The sequence below is a fragment of the Acomys minous genome (genome assembly GCF_964271855.1).
Source record: "Acomys minous genome assembly, chromosome: 12".
In the NCBI taxonomy this organism is placed as follows: Eukaryota; Metazoa; Chordata; class Mammalia; order Rodentia; family Muridae; genus Acomys; species Acomys minous.
Window position 1 is genome coordinate 60,407,330 of NC_140493.1, and position 7,490 is coordinate 60,414,819.

Genomic DNA, 7,490 nt, shown 5'->3' on the forward strand with positions numbered 1-7,490 from the left:
CTCCTACCCTGAGCTCGGCCATTCCCTTATGTATGTATCCTTGCTTGTGTGTGTGAGCCCAGTGGGCCCATCTCTTCTCACTGCTTGGCAGAGAGGGCAGAGAAGCCCCAGCTATGGCTGCCACCATACAAGATGCCCTAACACGTACACAGTGTACTACTGCGGTCCCTCTCACAACACAGAAGCAGGTGATGGTGGCACATGTGCTCTATGCTGGCCTCCTCCTTTTTTCTTGCCCGAGCCCTTGCCTGCAAGTCTCACTCTAAACATCCATGGTTGCCCTCCACAAGATCAACCTGAGCATCACTGTTCAGGAAAGGCTGCCCTGTCTTCCAGGTCAGTCACATCACATCACAGCTCAGGACCCAGGAGCTTCAGTATGGCAGCCTTCCTCAGAACTGTCTTGTCTAGGTGGGGTGCCTCTCTTTCCTTCAGGACTCCAGAGCTAGAGGGACAGGGATCAGCATTGTCTCTGATCTCCTCAAGTTCCCTGTATCTTACACAACTTCTGGCAGTGGGAAATGGGGAGGGGACGGGGTGGGGCAGGAGGAGGGAGCTATTCTTTTGCTCTGCTTGGGAAAGCTGCTGGGGTGTCTCCATTTGACTCCAAGGCCAAGAAGATAGCAAAAATTCTGAAGGTGCCCAGGGCCAGGAGGGAAGATACTTTCTCAAGAGAGACGCTGGTGCCGTTTTGCTTATCAGAATACTGAAACAAAAGACTGCAAGGAAATTGGGATTTCCCAGGAATCCTACGCTGGGGGAGGAAAAAGGCAAAAACATGGTCCCAGTCAGAGGAGGAACGTGTCTCCTTGGAAGAGATTTTACACACTTGTGATAATTTGTCTGTCCAACCACCTTGCAGGACAGACTGGAGCCAGAGACAAAGTCAGATTGAACCTGGGTGGGGCCACATCTTGAGCAGGACTGTGTAGTTACCATCACTCTTGCCTGACCGTGGACTTGAGGACAGAGGGGACCGGAGTGGGGATGGGGATTTGCAGGAGGCTGCTAATGCACCTTCTTATTCGGTCCTCTTCCCAGTGTGAGCACGTTGAGTAAGCAAATCTCTTTGCTCTGTACTTCACTATTGTTGGTCTGGTTACTCAGGACTGGTGGTTGAGCCTTGCCTCCTGTGGCAGCGAGAGCTCAAGCCCTGACCCTAATCACTGCAGACCTCATGGTCTCCTGGAGCCAGACGATCATGTTGTCCTGCCCTCGAAACTGCTTCTTGAAGGTAGGACAGCTAATGCCAGGATGGGAGGCAGTGCTCTCTGTGCCCCCCCACCTTGGTGGGGGCGGGAATAGTCATCTGGCTTGGGTCTCACAGCATTTGCCATCTTCTCTGCCATCACCAACCCCGGTTCTCTGTCCCCTTGCCTCTTGCCCCCACCCCACCCCCTCCATCCAGGTGTCTGACTTTTTCAGCTGTCATTTGCTCATAAAAGCCACTGACAGGGAAAGTGCCCCATGGGCAGAATTGCTCAGAGGCAGGGCTGAAGGAGCTCGGCAGAGGAGGTGGAGGAGGTGGAGTGGGGGAAGGGGAGGGGAGGGAGGAGGGGGAGGCAGAGGGGCGGGAGTGGGGGAGAGGGAGAGAAAGGGAGAGGGAGGGGGAGGGGGTGGGGGTGGCAGAGCTTGCTTGGTCCTGGTCTTTGCAGGGAGTGAGCCACCCTGATAAAGCAGCCAGGGTAAGATAAGAGGGAGGCTGTGTCTACATCAGCCCTTCTGCCCCTGTGTGGAGGTCAAAGAGCATCCACGGAGAAAAGGAAGCCCCGTGAGAAAGCAGACACAAAGCAGGGCACCCCGACTCTCTGCCTAATAAATCACGAGAAGGCCAGCTCTCATGGTCCCTGAGGCCCTTTAGCCCTGGTGTTTGTGGGGTGGATTAATGAGATGATGCTGGCATCTTGTCACTCCCGAGCCTGAGTCAGAGCTGAGTTCTGAGACGTGAGCCTCCATATCGCCATTCGGTTCCCAGTTACAGAGAGAACGAGTCCGGTTCCTGGAGGGAGGAAGCTGCCAGGGTGCTGGTCATTCTCCCCACCCCCAGTCCTCACCTGCCAGCAGGTGGTGATGGACAGGGGCGGTGATGGACAGGGGCGGTGATGGACAGGGGCGGTGATGGACAGGGGTGGTAGATGGGCAGGGGCGGTGATGGACAGGGGCGGTGATGGACAGGGGTGGTAGATGGGCAGGGGCGGTGATGGACAGGGGCGGTGATGGACGGTGATGGACAGGGGCGGTGATGGGCAGGGGCGGTGATGGACAGGGGCGGTGATGGACAGGGCGGTGATGGACAGGGGCGGTGATGGACAGGGGCGGTGATGGACAGGGTGGTGATGAGCAGGGGCAGTGATGGACAGGGGCGGTGATGGACGGTGATGGACAGGGGCGGTGATGGACAGGGGCGGTGATGGACAGGGGCGGTGATGGACAGGGGCGGTGATGGACAGGGGCGGTGATGGACAGGGGCGGTGATGGACAGGGGCGGTGATGGACAGGGGCGGTGATGGACAGGGGCGGTGATGGGCTGTTTCTGGTACTTGAAGACCTCAGTCCTTTGCTTTGTAAAGCTCCCTGGCTTGGTCAGATTGATCCGGAAACCAGGAGACTTTGCTCCTTTACCAGGATGCCTGGGCCCCGAGAATCTCAGCCTCAGATCCACAGAACACTTGTGTACCATACAGTCATACTGACTTCAGGACCAGAGAGGCAAAGACCAGTGTGAACAGAGCCGAAGGAAACAGAAAGGAACACGCTTCCCTGGGGCTAGCCCTGCAAACAAAGATGGCCCTAGTAGGGAACTTAGGGGCACTCTGATTTAGATCCCTTATTTAAGGAACAACACATCAGCCCTCCTTCCTTCTCACACCCAGAACCACTCAGGATCCTCCAGCCCTTGGATGTTAGTTAGCACTGGGTCAAAAACCCAGCTCTCCTGCCACCAGGGAGTGGTTGCCTTCGGACTTGACTCACCCGCTGTAAGCCTTCTGCACTGGAGGTCACAGCTTTCTTCTGCCAAGGGTTTACTGGGAACTGAGGTGCAAAGGTCACTTATTACTCTCCTGAATTAGTTTGCTTTGTTGTTTGTCACCCTCACCAAAGGTAATCATTCATGATAGGCCTCTTGCGACTCAGCCATTGTGTCAAAGGTCCGCATGAGATTGCTAGTAGGTGATGTGAGAGGGAGGGAAGCCAAAGGTTCCCAGGCGGAGCGCGTAGCATCCAACCCGTCTGTACCTCCTGGCCTCTGCCAAGGCCCCAAGTCCAAGAAGCTGCACAGGAAGGAGAATAAGGCTGGTAGAACTTGCATTTTCTTATCAGAGGCCAGGGCAGAGCACTCAGAGCTAGTTTTTCATCATTTACCGGAAGCGCAGGTACCGTCACCCACTTGGGTACCACTGAATGGTAGTAGCACAACGGGTGAAAGGTGTGGCAAAGAGTTAAGGGACAAGGGCTGTAGGTCCCTGTGATGTAAAGGACGGAGCTCTAGACGCTGGCACATTCTGCCAAGATCACTGAGCAGCGGAATTCCAAGCTTTGTTTTGTTGTTGTTGTTGTTGTAGTTTGGTTGGTTTTGTTGTTGTTTTTTTCCTTTAGCTCTGCAGAGATGTGACAACTAAGAAGTCAAAAAAATACTTTGGGGGTTTGAAACAAAACAGAGGGTCAGCAGCAATGCACTAACAACAGCCTATAGGGGCTCCTGGCAAAACATGTGGTGCCCAAGTTAGGCAAACATGTTCCTGTGCTTGCTAAGTATGGAGCAGCTGCTGGGTTGGGGCCTACACTATAGTGATACTTGTTGAAATCACTGGGGCGTTGGTTACTTTTCTTATCGCTGCGACGGGGGAAGAGACACTCATCTTGGCTCATGGTTTAAGGGGATGCAAACCCATTATGGTGGGGAAAATGTAGTGGTACTGGTAGCTCCTGTGGTAGCTTCTTGCTACAGGGTCCCAAACAGGAAGCCAAGAGACTGGGGCAGGCCTGCATGGGGTGTAACCTATAAGTCCCACCCTTCTGGCCTTGCAACCCTGCCAACTAGGTCACATGTCCCAAAGATGTCTTCCACAGTCTCCCCCAAACAGCTGGCTAGGAAGCAAAGGGTTCAGACACGTGAGCCTAGAGGGGGGACAATTCACATGCAAACCATTATAAATACCCATCGAACACTGCCGATTAGTTAGTTAGATAAAGCAACTACCACAAAGCCTGCCATATCAGGGTACATGTTTGTATTAGCTACTTACTGCCGGGTAACAAGTTATCCCCACATTTGGTGACTTAAAACCACAAGGAATCATAAGGTGGATTCGTTTAGCTGGATGCCTCCAGTACCCCGTCTTCTGTGGGACAGCCATCAAACAGTCGGCCATGCAGATGCCTCTGAAGCCTTGGCTGGGACTGGGTGATGCTGTAGCCCAGCTAGTTTCTGGGATGGCTAATGAGTCTGGGTCCCTTTCACTGGCTGTGAAGCCCAAAAGGCAGGTGTCACTGAGGACCAGCTCAGGGAACGCCCACCACGGCATCTGACGCATAGTGTTTCTTTCTGTCATTTCCTTCTTCGTGTCTTGTTTTGTTTTTTAGATTATCCTCCACTCCTGCCACCATGACTTCCGGTGCCTGTATTTTGTAGCTATTTTTCCTCCTGGACCTCCTTCTCCTCCTACATCCTTAAGGCAAGATGATAAAGCATCTCCTTGAAGCCTCTGCATGCCACTCCCTTTGCCAAGAAGGAGCCATCGCCTTCTCTGGTTTCCACGAAGGAAGAGTTGACAAACAGCATGCCAAGATGAGTGAGGCTCGAGCTCCAGTGTCACAGCACAGATTGCTTCCCAGCTCTGCTTGCGCTGGCCTAGCTGAGCGCCCACCTCAGCATTGCACAGAGCTGGGTGTAGCAGTGCACGCCTGTAACCCCAGCACTTGAGTGGCAGAAGGATCAAAAGTTCAAAGGTCATCAACCATACAGCAAATTCAAGATCTTGTCCGAAAAATGAATGCATGCATATATGAATGAATGATGCGCATCAAGGAACTGAGAGCTCTTCTGTAGGCCGAAGGGTACCAGCCCTGAACAACATTTACAGACAAAAGAAAGAGCTGCCTCTCTACAGAAATAAGCCATCTGGGAGAGAAATCTGAGCATTTCATCCTTGTGTGAATTCTCTTGTGAGTCTGAAAATTCCATCTTTAAGCAATGCTCCCCTGGGCCTAAAAGGGGCCACACCAGACTACTGTTCTGTAGCGAGTCTTTTTGTTCCAAGAATGAGACAACACAGTGTCCACAGGGTATACAGGAAGCGAGGGGAGAGGCAAGCCTGGGCAGCAAGTGTGGGCATGGAGTCTTGGACCCAAGTGAAGCTGACTCATCACAGAGGCAGCCGGGCAACTTAGAGGAAGGAAAACTGACAGCGTTGTCCACCTATAGCGTGGACCTTAAATGGCCCTGAAAACAAACGATGTCATCGAATGCTCAGAGAAGCCTTTCCTGGAAGATGGTAGTGCCCACCATCAGCTTTCAGGGGTGCCTGACTCCATGACGTCTCTTGGAGAGGACTGAGTAGAACAATGGGTGGAAAGGGAGCCATGTTATGAGCTAAGCTAAGTAAAATAACTTAAAAAAAAAAAAAAAGCTCTGATAGACCAAGCAGGAGTCACACTTGCCTCTCCAGGATCCTTCTAGAAACTTTTACCTATTGTTCCTGCATTGCATAATGAGAAAAATGTTAGGCTGCCAAGTTGGGAGAGAAGATTCTGTTTGACTGTTAGGTAACATCAGCCTGTTTTGGCTGCCGTAACAAAATATCTGAGCTTGGGTAACTTATAAGGAAGAGTGCTGCATTTCCTACAGTTCTGGACACTGAAGAGTCCAAGGTTAAGAGGCCTGCATATGCTAAGGGCTTTTTAGATAACACACACACACACACACACATACACACACACACACACACACACACACACACACACACACACACACACACATACACACACACACACACACACACACACACACACACACACACACACGAGGCAGAAGGACAGAAGAGGAGACAGCGGAGAGGGTGAAGCCAAACATCTTCAGCCGCTTGGTTGGCATTTGTTTTTTGAGAAAGGGTCTTGAGAAGCAGCCTGGCTGGCCAGGAACTTGTGAATTAGACCAGGTTGGTCTTGAACTTGTGATGCCCTCCTGCCTCTGTGTCCCAAGTAGCATGAATATAAACTTGTACTAGCACACCCACATGGACTTATCATTCTGTAGAAACTCTCTTCCACAATGACCAACTTACCAACTTATTCTCACAATAACTACACGAGTCTGTCATGAGAGCTGTGCCTATCCCATCCCCCCCCCTCTCTCTCTGTTTTTTGTTTTTGTTTTTCTGAGACAAGGTTTCTCTGTATAGCCTTGGCTGTCCTGGACTCCCTTAGTAGACCAGGCTGGTCTCACTCACAGCGATCTGCCTGTCTCTGCCTTCCAAGTGCTGGGATTAAATGGGATTAAAGGCATGCACCACCACCACCTGGCCCAGCCCATCTCTTAACCCCCCCCCCATGTCTACACATCATACTGAGGCGTGCACTTCTACCATGTGAACTTTGGGGGTGCTACAATGAGACTTTCACAACCCTCTGACTCCTAGTTTCATCTTTATCAGAAAATATCTTTCAAAAACAGCAACTCCCGTAACCAAAATGAGCAGGGTGGGGAAACCCAAAGCCCAGTGTTGTTTTCTGTTTGAACTGGCTCTGTTCTTTGTCTCTCTCTCCGTCCTGCCTTCTACATTCCCTTTATGACTGGGCCAGCTTTCCAGTCTCAAAGGAGACATTTCCCAAAGGAAGCAGAGAGCTCGAGCTGGAAGAAGATAAGGGGGCGACTCGAGGATGCTGGGTAACGACGCATGAGATTGCGGAGACTGGCTGTTCTCCTTCTCCTCTGCATTCTGGCTTTGGGTTTCTTTACATTGCTGTTGAGCCTGTCAGGGCTATGGATGACAGGGTTGGGGTGGGGTGGGAGCATAGTTGAGGCAAGATGGTGGCAGCACTTGTTTTTTATGGCACGTGCTCTCTGCCATGCATGAGGCTAATAAATACAATGGAGGCTCAAACTCCAGACTGACACCTCGTCTTTTAGAAATTTAGAATTGTATCAAGAAGACAAAAATGTATATGTATAGTTTAAAAATAAGGCAGCATGCTATATAGGTCACTAGAAAATAAGCCAAAATATTATTCCTGGAGAAGAAGGTAATTCTATCCCAGGCTGAGCAGTTCTAGGCGTTAAGGACAACTGGGGCGTGGTGAGATGCATCAGCAACAAAAGGCAGCTTTTGTACCATTTCTTTTGGAGACACTTAGACCATCCATACTTCCAGAGACAAAACAGCTGAGGGCCTGGGGAGTCTGGACTCACTGCCCACTAGGTGAGGAGGTTTGGTTTTCCCAAGATGAGGAGTTCTGGAGCTTGACTGGGCAGAGATGTGAGTATAAGCAAC

At 51.4% G+C, this 7,490-nt stretch overlaps 1 long non-coding RNA gene across 1 annotated transcript; it reads left to right on the forward strand.

Annotated features, from left to right (window-relative positions):
* The first annotated feature begins 1,114 nt into the window (after positions 1–1,114).
* On the forward strand, positions 1,115–6,233 carry LOC311579150. Its single transcript, XR_014773070.1, has 2 exons — positions 1,115–1,234; positions 4,585–6,233. It is a non-coding gene; the product is annotated as an uncharacterized lncRNA (long non-coding RNA).
* Positions 6,234–7,490: the final 1,257 nt, after the last annotated feature.